This window comes from Passer domesticus, chromosome 1, assembly GCF_036417665.1.
Source record: "Passer domesticus isolate bPasDom1 chromosome 1, bPasDom1.hap1, whole genome shotgun sequence".
In the NCBI taxonomy this organism is placed as follows: domain Eukaryota; kingdom Metazoa; phylum Chordata; class Aves; order Passeriformes; family Passeridae; genus Passer; species Passer domesticus.
This window is the reverse complement of record NC_087474.1, coordinates 148,007,917-148,022,869: the sequence shown is the minus strand read 5'-3', so window position 1 is coordinate 148,022,869 and position 14,953 is coordinate 148,007,917. Positions and strand designations below refer to the sequence as shown.

The 14,953-nt window shown below is 39.1% G+C and overlaps 1 protein-coding gene across 5 annotated transcripts in view; it reads left to right on the top strand.

The window, feature by feature from the left end:
- Positions 1-14,953, top strand: part of SAMD12 (sterile alpha motif domain containing 12) — a 176,517-nt gene that overhangs the window by 86,245 nt on the left and 75,319 nt on the right. The window lies entirely within an intron of this gene.

Sequence of the window (14,953 nt, the reverse complement as noted above, 5' to 3'; positions counted from 1 at the left end):
GTCTAGATTAGAAGACAGAGCAGAAGGAGTAACAAAAAAGGTTATATATATTTTCCAAATAATTTTTAGATGTTTTATGATGACTTTTGGTATTAGCTCTCTAGTAATGGCTGTGGTAACACGAAAGAAAAGCAGTTATTGTGGCAATATTGTAAGGGAACATTTAGACTTCCTCTACTATATATCTGCAATACTTTCTCAATGTTAAATGTTGTTTGGTAGTCCAATGGGATAGCATAAACCACATACTTCTGTGGTGTTTTGGTTCAGTGCCTGTTGTATGTCACACTGTTTGAAAAAAGCAGAGTTCCTCAGTACATGCAGTGTATTTTTAACAAAATGTCCTTCACACATTACATTATGTTCTTAATTAAGCCTTGCTCACTGTGCTCACAGGGAAAACTCTGATTAGTTGAATAAGCTGCATTTTATCTGAAAGAGCTGAAGTCTCGACTGAATTGTTTCTTCAGGCTTGGTGTCTTGTGGATTGTGATGCAGAGTTTTAGGGTTCCTTTGTTTTTCCATGAGCTGTTAATAGAAGCTCACCTCATCTTGTGTCATGTCATACCTGAAGCATGAATATCTTCCCCAGATGTTTAGAACTCTTCTTTTTCCCTTTATCCATTCATCCATTATTCCTACATCCTTTTCTTCAGTGGTGGCCAGGCTCTCTCTTCCACTGCATCTAGAATATTACTTGAGAGTTTGATGGACTGTGAAGTTCTGGTCGTCCACCATTGCTGTTATGGGCCTGCTTATGAAAGTTGGGATTTGACTGATATGGGACAATGAAGACACATTAACTATAAATTTGGATCAGTTGATCACTGCTGTCCAGATAGATTCCTGCATAGACTTGTATATGACATTGAGAACTATGTATTTCCTGTGATGTGAATTGTTTCTCTCTGGCTCCCCTCTGGACACATAACTGGTGTATGACTGGGGCTCAGTCAGGCAGCAGTGACTCCCATTCCAAGGAATTCAGGGCAGCATCCTTTGATGAGGCATTCTTTGCCCGTGCAGTTGAGGATACAAGTTTGGACTTTGGTTAGAGAAGGAATAAACATGTGCTGGGCTGTGAAGGATAGATCAGCACTGGATGCATGGATGTGTGTTTAATGGAGTCTCTCTCTGCTGTGTAGAGGGAACGTTCTTACATACTCTGATCCATAAAGGCAAGACATCGTGTGCTTTGTGAAAGGCAGCACAAGCTTGACAAAAAGCTGGAGCTCTGCAGCTCTGGCTGTCCTCCCCCACAATGGTGTTGGCCACTGTGCTGCACTTCAGAGCCACTCTGATATATCCCTGGGGAAATGGCTGAGTCTGAGGACTTCTGTCAGAAGAATTTGTTCCTTGCTTTGCTGCGGTGTGTTACGGTGTAACCATGTGAGCCAGTACCCTCTGCTGGTAGTAGGGTGGGTCAGCTCAGAGAGACAAAACATGCTGCATTCAAAGCTGTGGTTTTTAGAGTTGGGTGGCCACTGGTGTGACCACCAGCCACAAGAGCTTGCCCTGTGTTCCAGAGCTCAGCTGGGAATGGCTGTGTGAGGAAGCAAGAGCTCTCTGTCCTTGTGGGGAAGAAAACAGTGGCAGTAATCCAAACTCGTATCAGTAAAACAATAGAAAAATACCAGTTTAATAAACAAATCTGTAAATGGACCTGATGGACTGTAAAACTTATTGTCTGAAAGCCAATAATCTTCATGTGCTGTTGGTCCACCAAGGATAATATGAAAGCAGGCATCTCCCAGATGAATAAAAACAGAGTGCTTAAGCAGACTTTTTCTTTTAAAAAGCTAGGGAAACCAAAACTCTGTTTACTTTCATCTTCTTAAATAGAGCTGAAGCTATGGGCAGAACAACAGTTTATAAGAGCAGTGCAGCAAAGCTGTGTTGATTGTATGATTTCAGAGTGGGGGAACAGTGAGTGACAGGATAAGAGCAGTACTCCTGTCCCTTATCGCCTCATTTGCACCAAGCTGGAGTGTGTGTCTGCTTGATGGAAGTACTAAGGTTAAGATATTATTTCTCAACCTCAGTATAACTTGTAAAGCTCTTGGTATCTCAGTTGTTCTCCAAAAGTGGTTCTCTCCCCTTTCCCAGTTTCTCCAAACTGTGTCCACTCATATTCTTATTAAGATTTGTATGTGCCTGATCCAGGTTGTTAGTGGAATAGCTTTCTGTAACTAGTTTGGTTTGGTTTGCTTTGGTTTTGGTTTGCTTTGGTTTTGTTTTGTAGAACACTTGGAGAACATATTTTCTGTAAAAAGCTGTTTCTGCCTTTTGGAAATTGCACTCGCAAAGTCCAGATCACACTGTAACTATTGCTGTGCTGTGCCTTGCTGCCCTCCAAAAAGAGGGGGGGGAAAAGCCCTCAGTCTCTCAGTGCACAGCTCAGGAGACTGGTAGGTGAAAGAAGCTGTTAAAACCCATTTCTGAATTAATGTAGCACACAAGCTGGGTTGCAAGCAATGAGGTCTAATTCAGAACCCATTGATGTCAGCAAAAAGACTTCCACTGACTTTAGTACATACCCCAGTTGAAGCTGGATCGAGCAGGGAAAGTTTTAAAAAGCATTATATAATAGCTACCAGATATTTTAAGTGGCTTTGTGTTCTGTTGTCTGCAGAGGAAGTTAACCTCATTTTTAAAACTCAATAGCATTCTTTTCTACTCCTGTTTCAGAAAGTGACTTAAAACCATTTCATTCTTCTTCATTCAAGACACACCATCCAGTCTCTTAAAGCCAGAATAGTACGTGATTGTGTAATTGAAGTCTTGTCTTGAGTTTTAGGAAGACTTTTCTTTGGAGCAAGAACTGCCTGATTGCCTGATTGAGGCTATTATTGGTAGAAACACTATTCCAGCCTCCACTAGGATAGAAGGGCACAGGCCCAGCTACTGATCTGTGCTTTTTTCGCAGACTTAGTGATGTTGAGGAGCTAATTTGACAAAATATCTTCCAGCGTCTCTTGGGGAGAGCTGCACACTGTTGGAAACACCATTATTATGCTGTTATCACTGTAAGCCTGAGTTGAAAGATCATTTTTTTATAAAAAGCCTTACATAACTACACAGAGAAGGAAGAAGTTATTCTGAGGTTTTTCTGTGTGAGTCCTGCTTTGGGCTAGCATAGAAGAGACTGTCCTCAAAGTGGTACAGCAGTGTTCTGTGTTTCTGTGCAAAGTATCCACAGACAGCAATCTGCTCATAGGGCTGAGCTTGAGAAGCATTTCTGGATTTGGATTAAATGATAACCTGCATTTAGGATGATGTTAGGTCCCCTTCTAAGTTCCTCTCTGAGTTTCATATAGGGCAAAACTGCTGCTTGAATATACTGCCAGGACAGTATTTCTCCTCGTATCAACACATGTTAGAGTAAAGCTTTGTGCTTCATTGAAAATCATCTCAGCAGTTGATACCTGTTGAAATTATTTCTTCACTAAGTTTCCTGCTCATCCTGCGCTGATGCTCAGTTACTGAAATACATATGTGCCCAATGGGAGTCACAGTAACTCCGATTCCCTCCCTTCCTCCCTCCCATTTCCAGCACAGTCCTATTCAAAACATGTTATGGTACCCAAGCAGTGTATTCTTCCAGAGGGGAAGTTAGAGGGCCTTCAGAGTTGCATCTCATCTGCATCTAAATTCAGGAGTGATGCATCCCAATAATAAAGAAATCAGGCAAAAAATGCCACGAGGCCTGCATGGATAAATAAGGAGCTCCTGGGCAAGCTCAAACACAAAAAGGAAGCCTTACAGAGACTAGAAGCAAGAACAGGTAGCCTGGGGGAAACACAGAGAAAGTGAGGAGCAAGAATCAGGTTAGGAAAGCTAAATCTCTGATAGAATTAAAGCTGGCCAGAGATGTCAGCAGCAACAGGAAAATGTTCTATAGGTGCACCAGTGATAAAAGGAAGACTGGTGTGAATGTGTCAGGGGTGTTTGAACTGGATGACCTTTAAGGTTCCTTCCAGTCTAAAATATTCTATGATTTTATAACTGAGCAAATAACAAGTGAGAGCCTTGAGTTCTAGTGTTGGAATTGAGGGTTTTAGAGGATCTTTGTAACAGAAACATTGCCTTCAGGACATGTGTGGTGAGTAAGTCAGGACCATGAAACCCACCTTAACAGAAATGTTTTACTAGGATTTTGGCAGCATTATCATCCTGTTAGTACTAAAGGCTGGTTTGATGAAAATTTGGCATGGAACCCTCCCAGTGTATCAGAAACATGATGACACTTTCTGTTTGCCCTATCTGCTTTGTCCATATGGATATCAAAGCTGGGAGGAACCTGAGCACTGTCATACCAGGTTTCATCACTACACGTGGGATTTATTGTCATTTTCCATAATCAAAACTTTAAAGTACTAGACTCGGTCCCATCTTCTGATTTCCCACATAATAAGACCTTTCCTGCTGTGGTGGCTCCAGTAAACAGCATGAATGATTTGGAGTTACACACCTGGCTGAAAAGGGGCTTGAGTGATCAGAAATTTTGAGAATATGGGAACTTGCCAAGCACAGGCCTAAAGGTCAACAATTAAGAGAAAGCAATTGCAGCTTGCTGTCCCCCTCCTGTGGACTTTATGGATCCTGTGGTATCTGAACTGTTATTGCCTACTGTCCTTCAGGTTCCTTGAAGAAATGTTTCTTGAGATCAGCACATTTCTTTGTCACCCCTGCAAAGAAGTACATTCTGTGTACATTCTGGACTTAAGGTTTTGACATCCAAGGAACCTTGGTTTCATATACCTGTGGTGTTTCATGGCCTGCAGCATTTGAGGTCTTGACTGTTTGTCTTCTTACCAGACATCACTTTTGTTTTCATTGTTTTGATTTTATCTTTTTCTTTCGCCTAACCTTGAAGCTTCCAGCTAGTCAGGAAGGCCTTTCTTCCCAAAGCACAAAGTACCATGCAACTGTTTCCTGCATATGCTACATACATGGCATCTATCTAAGGCACAGAAAAAAATACTTGCCCTTTCAGAAGAGCTCCAGCAAGCTTAATTCCTAACCAGTTTCTTTTGCTTTGTGGTCCAAAATGTCTGAGAGACCTCATGAGTTGAACACAAAGTGTATCATGAAAGCACTGTCAGAAATTACCCGATAACAGTAGTTCATCCCTTATCAGAGCATGAAAACTGTGTTCCAGAACTCAGCATGCTAAATTGCCTGATTACAGGTGAAGAAATCTTAACCTTCTTCTCAATATGGGTTTATTTTCACTAAATGTCCATATCCCTTTTACTCCTTTCTATTGTATGTCCTTTTTTCCTGTACAACTGCAGGAATCATTGCACTTCTTCTTAACACTGCTTTCCAGGACTGTAAAATTACTTTGCTACCACCCATTAGACTACAAAAGAGCAGTCTTTGTTGTATTTTTCCCATTCCAGTCAAGGACAGTTTCAGCACTTAACAGAGGATGTAGCTCTGGAATCAGAAGCCATGGCTGTTCATAAGAGGCTTTTCAGACTTTAGGCACTGTAAAGATGTCTGAAAATATTTTTTTCAGGTTACAAGTTTGTACTGAATGGTTCTGTATGGTTTTAATTTGTTTTAGCTGAAACACAATATTGTATGTGGAATGTGTATCTGAGCAAAGATAAAATATCTAATATACATGCATCAGTGATGATAAATATCAAATTCCATCTATGGCTTCAGTTACTTGAATTTCAAGTGTCTGGCTTCTAACCTGAAGAATATACTTTGCAACGCAGTCAATGGTCCCTGGCAGACCATTGCATTGCTCTGGTACTGTTAGTTACCTTTAAGCTATTGCTGTGATGCTAATATTTATTCATATCAAATAACCAAGTGATTCAGCTGACAGGTAAAATAAGTTCCAATACACTGGACAATACATTGTAATGCACTGTGGAGAGGTTTAGCACAGAGTTGTCCTTCAATATGTGTAGTATATTAGTTTGGAATATGAATAAGGAAACATAGGACCTATGAAATTTGTATTGATGAACATGTCTGGCAAGATTTTAGCTGTATAATATTATGATGTGCTTGCATTTTTATGTGTTTCTATAAATAGTATTGTAACTCAGTCTACTGGTAATATAGCATTAGCTGTTTTGTATGATTGCAAGATCATGATTGCAGTTGTCTGCTTTTCTTATCATTTTATTGGTGTTGATGTGTTTTGTTTTTTTTTTCATTCCTGCTTTTCAAATTTCTCAGAAGTCAGCCTACTGGTCAGTTTGGTCTGGAATGTTTAGTCCTTCTGAACTAATGCATACCCAATACTGTCTTGTATGTTTGGTGAATATATATATTACATATATATAAAAACATACATACATATATATATATGTGTGTGTGTCTGTGTATGTATGTATTTTCTCACTCATGTGTAAATTGGAAAGAGAAAACACAAATTTTCTTAAAGTTGATTAAAAAAAAGTAAACTATTGCTATTTGTGCTGCAGCCAGCCATGAAAGACTTTTAGCTAAATAGGAAAGCTTTCAGCAGTCAGCCTGTTATTCAACAACAGCTGTTTGTGATCAGTGCCAGTGGAAATCACTTGTTTTCACCCATTCAAAAAGAACAGGCTGGTAAAAGGGATTCCAGGAATAGGTACAGTCTTTCACACAAAGTTTAAATAAATCATATTGTAAGATGGTGCAATTTACAATGTAACATAATTATGATTTCTAATGAGATATTTCCAGAGATCAGACATAGAATAAAATTAGGATTGATCATAGAATGGTCTGGGTTGGAAGGGACCTTAAGACCATCTAAGTCCAACCCTCCTGCCATACAGGCACATCCAGCCACCTTCCACTAGCCCAGGTTTCTCAGACCCCCATCCAAAGTGTCCCTGAATAACTCCAGGGATGGGGCATTCACAGCTTCTCTGAGCAACTTGTTCCAGTGCCTCACCACCCTTACAGTAAAGAATTTCTTCCTTATGTTCAATCTAAAGCTACCCTCTTTTTGGTCTGAAGCCACTACCCCTTGTCCTGTTGCTTCATGCCTTTGATAGTTTTATGAGAGATCTGAGGAAATCAGAGCCCTAACTATACTTCTGACCCCCTAGAAAGTACATGGAAATTTTTACTGCTGTGCTTCTGTTTCAATCCTGACTGTCTTCTTCAATTAACACTTTTTTTTTTTTTTTGGTCAAACTGAGTGTATAGCATTGGAAATAAGAATACAAGAAATGGCATTCTCAATTGGATCCAATATCCCTCTGTCCCACTACTTGGCATCTAATAGTAGTAGGTGATGTTTAGGCAGATCCCTGGATCCTATTCCCTCTCTATGGTCCCATTCCCTTGGGCTCTCCAGCATTCAGAATTGGTGTATTTGGAAGAGTATTGCCCTGCCTAATTCTTTAGTATCCATTGAGAATCTGTCTCACAGTCTTAAGAAGCAAGTTATTGGCAAGAAGTTTTTTACAAACTAAAATATCGTCACTGGCAACTTCAGTGGTGACAAAAGTGCCAGAGCCTAACTTGGCATGCCTTCAGTTGGGTGCTTCTGCTTTCCACAGAGACTCTAAGCAATCTTACTGTCACGTGCATGCAGGGTAGCTGCACGTCCTCTGTATTTGAGATGCAGCAGTCACACCTCAGCTGCATCAGATGAATTACACCTGTTGCTCTCCATCGATTATTACAGACACTTGGAATGGCTGGCAGGTATATTTGTCTACACAGTAGATGACTGAATGTGGATCAGATAAATTCCCACTTGCTAAGCCTAGATGTAAACTCCTATGCTAGGAAAAATTGGTCTAAAAGCTTGATGAATTGCCCTCCTCACTCAGATGAATTTTGGTAACATCATCTTGCTGATTTTATGAAACTGGTATTGCTGTGCCTACATGAATGTGTCCTGTTTGTAAAGCGTTTCACGATATTGGCAGTTCCAACAAACATGAAAGTCACTTAAAGCTGTTTTGAAAATGTAGAATAAAGTTTTGCTGTTTTGAATCCCTGAAGGTGAGTGTTGCCATAGAGTTCAAAAGCATTTTTCTTCCTGTTGTTACTAGCATTTATGGCCCGTGCAATAAAAATTTATAATTACTGGAAAGAGTCAAGAGAGGCAGGAAAAAACCCTCTCCTTTTTATGCCCTTGTGAAGTTGATTTTCTGTGTTGTGTAAAAAGAACCTGTTTTATTTAAAAGCTTCTCTTTTTCCTCATTCACATTCTTTAAAAGCTTTTCTGTATTGTAACTTTAAAAATGAATGTGGTTCTATTCAAATAAAAGTTTACTTTTAATGGCATTTATGCTTCATATGATAGAGCACCTTCATTTACTTAGTTATACATAGGCAGTCAGCAGTGTTATGAACTGTTTCTTTTTTACTAAGCAGTATGCAGATCTCTGGCATATTCCACAAATGAAAGGGTGGGTTATTTTAAAGCCTTTATTTGACTTTATCATAAAGCATGGGTACTAGCCTAGTGTTTTATCACATGCTCAAGTATGATTAATAATTTTAACTATGCTGGTTCCTCCATAAGATCAATATTATAGAATTTTTCCAGTCACCATGTCAATGTGTTTTAATTGAAATTGATTTCCTATAAAATAATAAATTGAAGCCTATTAACAATGGTCTTGTGGTCCTTGACATTCAAGTTCTCACTTCTACAAAATTTTGAACAGTTTTTAAAAAATACATTCTTTATCTTTATACAGAATAAATACTCATGAAACACCTGTAGTTTTTTTGGTGTTAATTCCAGTAGATGACAGCATAAATACAGCAGCCTTAATTTGAAACAGAAATGTGAATGAAAATGTGGCAGAGAATTGTTGTTTTTAAAACAACTTATTTCTCCGTTGGCAGTTTGGCTACAGCTCTATTGTATGACCTTAAAATTGAAAAGTATTTTTATCAGTAAAAGTACATGCCAGTCACATGAATTATTTGAAATTACCTATACAAAGAAAAGATACTTTGAGAAAATCTGTAGTGAGCAGCTCTGTAAGAAGTTCTGTTTTTTCAAAGGTATTACCTGGAGGGTATTGAGTCAATCTTTGATTATTTTTCTCAGGGTCAGAGTGATAAGTTGAGTTTTAGGCAGTTTGTACTTGGCAGTACCACAGTTCTGAAGCTCCTCAATCCCACAAAGTTTTCATCCACATCTTAGAGTTTATTCTTGGTTAAGTTTATCCACATTGTTGGAATAGTTTGTTTATATACATTTGGCTTAATCAGTGGATTTCACCTGAAGACAACCTGATTAGAAAATACTCAGGGTCAGGAGTGGCACAGTGTGTTATGTCCAGTCAGCCTGGTGTAACATGTCAGGACTCTGACTTGGTATACTTGTTCAGCTACACAAGAGGGCTGGATCTCTTTCCTCAGGAACTGTAGAGGTAAGCAAGTTAGAGACTTTTGTATGTGAGCAAAAAGGCGTGTCAAGGTTCTCTTGCAGGCTTGGCCACAGTCTGAAGGCATGTACACTGGCATGGTCTTGGAGTTTTGAGTCCGCTCCGCAAGAAAGAGGATTCAAATCTTCCCAGTCTATTTGTCTGGCACACCCAGCTGCCCTCAGCTGGCAATTCATGAAATGAGATGGGGTTGAAGCTGTTCCAACACCTGGTCCTGGAAACAAGTAATTTTGCCATATTCTTTCTTTAGTAAGACCAGTTAAGAGGCTTAGTTTTGGTGGCATCAGTCAGCAGACTCTTGTTTTTCCACACTGAAAGTGCACTGTTGTGTAGGACTTTCAGGATCTGGATTTTGAGAGAAAGATCTTAAAGAAAAAAAGGTCTTGCACAGCAGAGAAATCAGATTCTTACTGATTTTGCCTTCTTCAGTGATGCAAAGCTTCTGTTCTTAGAGTTTACTCTCCAAAGTCCTCCAAAGTCCTGTGGTTTTTGTTTTGTTTCCACTTTGGCATATGTCAGAGGTAGAGATGGAGAGAGAATGGTGATCACATTTCCTTGATTCTTTAAAGTGTTAGGTAATTTCAATCTTCCTTAGGAATAAAGCCTTTTTTCTTACTCTATTTCTTTTGGTTTTCATTCTTTTAAGAACTCCTGAGGAACTGAGGAGTTGAGGAGTTGTTGTTAAAGTTGGACCAAGAAATTAATATCTCCTGCTCTAGTTTTATTTAATTTCCTGTAGTCTAAATGTTTAGAGGGCTGATTAGACTACAGTTGTCTGCTGAAGAGTTTCTTTACTTTGTTCTAGAGAGTGTAGCTACGTAAAACACTTTTCAGCAGTTACTTGTAATTTTCTGTCACAGGGTGCCAGGATAGACCAGCTGTATTTTATGAGTATTTAGAGAATGTTGGATGGTGGAAGGAGTAATCATCTTAGACAATGGACCAGCTTTTAAAAGTATCAGGCAATTAAGGATGCAGATAAACCTTTGAAAATTCCCCACACTGATCACTCCCAGTGTCACACAGTTATAATTCTCAGTCTAAACTTGAAAGACTTTGAAGCAAACAAACTGTATTTCAGATGAAGGAGATAGGAGAGAGGGAAGGAAGGATACTTCTACCTCTAAAGCTCCACTGATAAATCAGTTGTCTCCTGGGTAGGTTCTGAACAGATCTTTCTCTAGATTCCAGAGCTGCTTTAATGCCCATCTGCATGGCTCCCACCCATTCTGTTACAGCGGTTGACTGTGACACTAACTACTGATAGTGTTGACTTTTGTATGTCTCTGCTTAAACCTGGAAGGTTCTGAGGGTCACCAAAAGGCAACCAGCCCTTACAGCCCATCAAGGTAATGAATTTCCTTTTGCTAGGATGTATCTTCATACATTGAGATGCCTATGAGCTTTTTTGTCTTTTTCTAGAAATGTTTCCTTTAGGTGTTGAGGTTTATCTCAGATTGCATAATAAAAATTGTGGTTTATTTTCTTCTAATCCTAATAAGCTCTTTCCCAGTGAATTATTATTTTTACTGATATTTGCTTGCTAGATTTGTTTGTTGGTAAGTTTTCTCTCTCCCTTCCTAAATATCAGCTGCTGCGATAAGCACTAAAATGTGTGACTGTTGCTTTGTCAGCAACTCATGCTTTCCTCTATTATACTGTTACTGCTGTTCTTGACAACTTTTTGGTTCTCTCTAGTAATGGAAATGTCACTGTGGGAATTTTACTTTACTTCTGCATGGCTTAGCTGATCACAGGATAATCTGGTGTGAGAATATGTGTTTTACAGATTTCTTTACCATTTTCTTTTGATCCAGATGCTCAGAGCCCAGGCTGTTTAAGTGAGCAATGAAAATAGATGCTGGGACAAGAAAAAACTCCTTTTGTCAGGGATGTCTCTAGAAATCAGGAGCACCTAAAGATAGTATCTTCCTTAAGTTTCTACAGCTTATAATTAATTTGACTAGAGTCTTCGGGAAAGTCTTTAGCTGACTTAAAACTGATCCTTACTCTTTGTGCACACATTCTGTACCAATTCTATCACAGTAAACAAATAGCAAGAGTAGCTACTCTGCGAAGAAGGATCTAAATTTATGTCTACCACCAGCTATGATTTGGTTTTATCCCAGTTATCTCCCTTTGAAAATGGGAGACCTCAACTTTGCTCTTGGTTCTGTGTGGGCAAATGAAAGAGTAATGCTCCATTGATTGCAGAGAAATTGAAGGTAATGAAAATGAGAACAGGATCAACCCCATTTTTTCTCAACAGCATGAGACTGTAAAACCCATTCAAATCAATGAAGGGTACCAATGACTTTGCTGACCTTTGGATCAAATCCATAAACCTTTTCATAACTTAAAACCACAAATACAGAAACATAAGGATTCTACTCTCTAACCCAGCATAGATCTTTGTCAAATTGAAAAATATGATTTCTTGACAGTTTTATTTTATCAAAAATGCAATTTTGATATTTTATTATATTTAGAAGTTTTTTCTTAACTATATAAGATGTATTTTTCATTTAGTCTCAAAATCTCCTTTGACGATGTGCACTACCTATGTTATTTGCAATCCTAATTTCATAATCACTGCTGAAAATGAAAGTAAAAGCTGCACTTTTATCTTATACTTTGTAGTCATGCTCAATGCTAAAATGCCATAATCAAAGATAAAAACTATTATACTGTCTTTTAGCTTAAGCAGTTTGAAGAGTCTTTGTTGCATCTTGCCTTAGCCAGCTAAAACTTTGGTGTCCAGTTGAACTCATTGTTCACATTCCTCAAATAATCAACGGAGAACAAAACCCACCCCCAGTGATAATCTGTGCCCTTCTAAAACTGGTGCCCATGATAGTTACAATATATTGCCCTCTAGAACTTCCTGCCTCTGTAAGATGGAGGACTTGCCATTTAATTCAGGATACCTAAATTTAATAGAGGAAAAGTAAGCAGTAGTTTTTCCTACTTTTTGCTTTTCAGAATCAAGAATGTAACAAGTGATGTTCCCACTGCTAATTTGACAGAAAACTAGTACTGCCTTAGTATAGTAATTTTATTTCTTTACCTGTATCTGTTAGCAAAATCTGGTTATGCTGTGCCTTTAATTTGCACTTTTTTCTGCAAGTGATAACATCATCTTTCATATTCTATTACTTTTTGTTGACTTTTTTTTTAAATTAAGCCTAATTACTATTCACTGGTAGTAGAATTAAAGCAACAATTAAATGTCCATAGGTGAACATTTAAGGAGTTGCATGTTCTGTGTTAAGAGTTTTGAGGGTTTTTTTTAGTTGTAATTTAAATAATCCTTTTGTCAGAAGCAGACATGGATGCATTTTATATATTGTCTTGGGATAGGTTTATAACTTACCTTCAATTCAGCAATTTTTCTCAGACATGAGTGCTTTAATAACTGCAGTTAAACAGATCTTAGTCCTCTGAGTTCTTCTTTCATCTGAATATGGTTGAGCCTGATATAAATACTAAATAAGTTTTTTTGGTGGTTTTTTTGGTGGATTTTCTGCCTCTGTGGAGCTGATCCAGTCTTAGACAGGAAGGCTAGGTCCAGGCTGACAGCCCCAGATGGAATGCCCACTAGGAACTGAACTTTTACCTTATCATTCAGAAAACTTACTGAAAACTTCTTTGAGGGCATAGTTTCAATTAAATAGAAAAGCCAGTAAAACTTATCAAAAATGGAATAGTGATACATAGGAGTGACTGAAAAAACCAAGCTTCTTCATATGTCCTTTGTTTGGGCCTTCTTTGTCTCCTTTAAAGCTCTCTTGCATTCTCATGCAGCTCATTCTTTTTATTGAATACTAAAGCCTTTACCATCTGCCAAAAGGTTTTATTTTGGGGTTTCCTCTTATGTGGGAGGGTGATTTCCTCCTTCCCTTCATGCTAGTTTCATTGCTATCTTTAGGACTGAGCCTACTGGAGACCTTCCTGTCTCCTTTTTATTACACAGTCTCCTCCTTCTGTGCTGCAAGTTCCGGCTCCCAGGGGCAAAGAAGAAAACAAGAGCTGAAGCTGTGTTTTGAGCTGCCTGGCTGATGCCAGCAGCTTTTGTTTTAAACACAGGAGTCCAGTTCCTGGAGTGCAGGGCTGCAGGGACTCCTCACCACCTTCCCGGGGTGGGTGATTTTAGGATCAGCTCCTGAGCAAAGGCTGTGTGCAGCCTCCCTGTGCTTTGGCTGCAGAGTGCAGCGGCTTCTGAAAAAGGGTGCTGTAATCTGTAGCATTTACTCTAAATGCAGTTTATCCCTCTCTATTTGTTAGTCTTTCACCTCAGCACATTAATCCAACCTGTTCTGCCATTGTTAAGACATCTGTAGCCAGAGCCCTGTAGTTTCTTCCTCTTATGGGAACTTTAGATGTTTATTTTTTCTATGAACGTATCGATTTCCTATCTTTACCTTCCTTGTGCTGCAGAGAAAAAGAAATGAAATTGAAGGTATTATATTTGCAGAGGGATAGAATTACATCTTTTTTTTTTTAATTTCTGAGAGCAAAATAAAGTAGATGGCAGTCTGGGTTTTTCAGTATAGCTCTCAAGGCTGCAGGGAATGCATACAACTGTAGTGGGATGTGAGTATCCAGGTGTTGAGCCATGAACACAGCAGAAGCAGGCTGTGAGCCCTGGTCATGTAGCTCCATTTAAACCTTTGCTGTGGAGCTCTTCAAAGTACCTGCCATCATCTCTCCTTGAAGGAGATGCTGCATGGGGGAAACAAAGGCTCCTGCCTTTTCTCTTCAGCCTCTGCCTGCTGGGAGTGAGAGCAGTCTCTGTGAGGATTGTGCAGTCCTGTTGCTGCCTGTCCTAATTCACTGTACAGCTGAGCCTGTGACTGGAGGCAGTGTGAATGTGGAAGGGAGTTGTGCTGGGTGTCAGATCACCTCCTGAGGGCTCTGCCAGGATCCATATCAACTAAATTATGCCTCTTTTTGAGTGCATTTCTGGCACTCTTTTTTTGATATTTTAGTTAATCACTGGCATTACACCAAACAGCATGTCAGGTAGTAATAGGAATGTAATATATTTTATTTGTGATTAGCTCATCTCTTGAGCTCTGAGATGTTCTAATTTCTGTCCTTCCATCATCGCCCAGGTTTCTTTGGAACTCTATATTTTCGTTTATTTACTCTTCCTCTGTAATTGAAAACTTTTTACTGTTGATCAACATGAAAAATTTTCAGTGCTTAAAAATAAATGGTCCATTTTCCATCCCTTCAGTGCATTTAGTTTTTCTGACTGTAGGAATCTAATACAAGGTTGAAATGTGGATGAGGAGGATGAGGGTGACCCAGGGTGTTACCTAAATGCCTGATCTACAGATAAAAAGCAGTGCTGGGATTTCTGTTCAGGAAAGTGCCAGAAAAACTGCCTGGTTCTTAGCACTGCCTATTTTAATGACATTCAGTTCCAAACTCCAGGTGCAGCGTTGCACAGAGAGGTCAGTGGTGCCCATTTCTAACAGCAGAATGGTGCAACATAACAGCCTGAGATGACATTCTCCTGGAAAATAAGAGGGCTATGTGAAAAAATTTCAAGCAGGAGACACATGTATCTC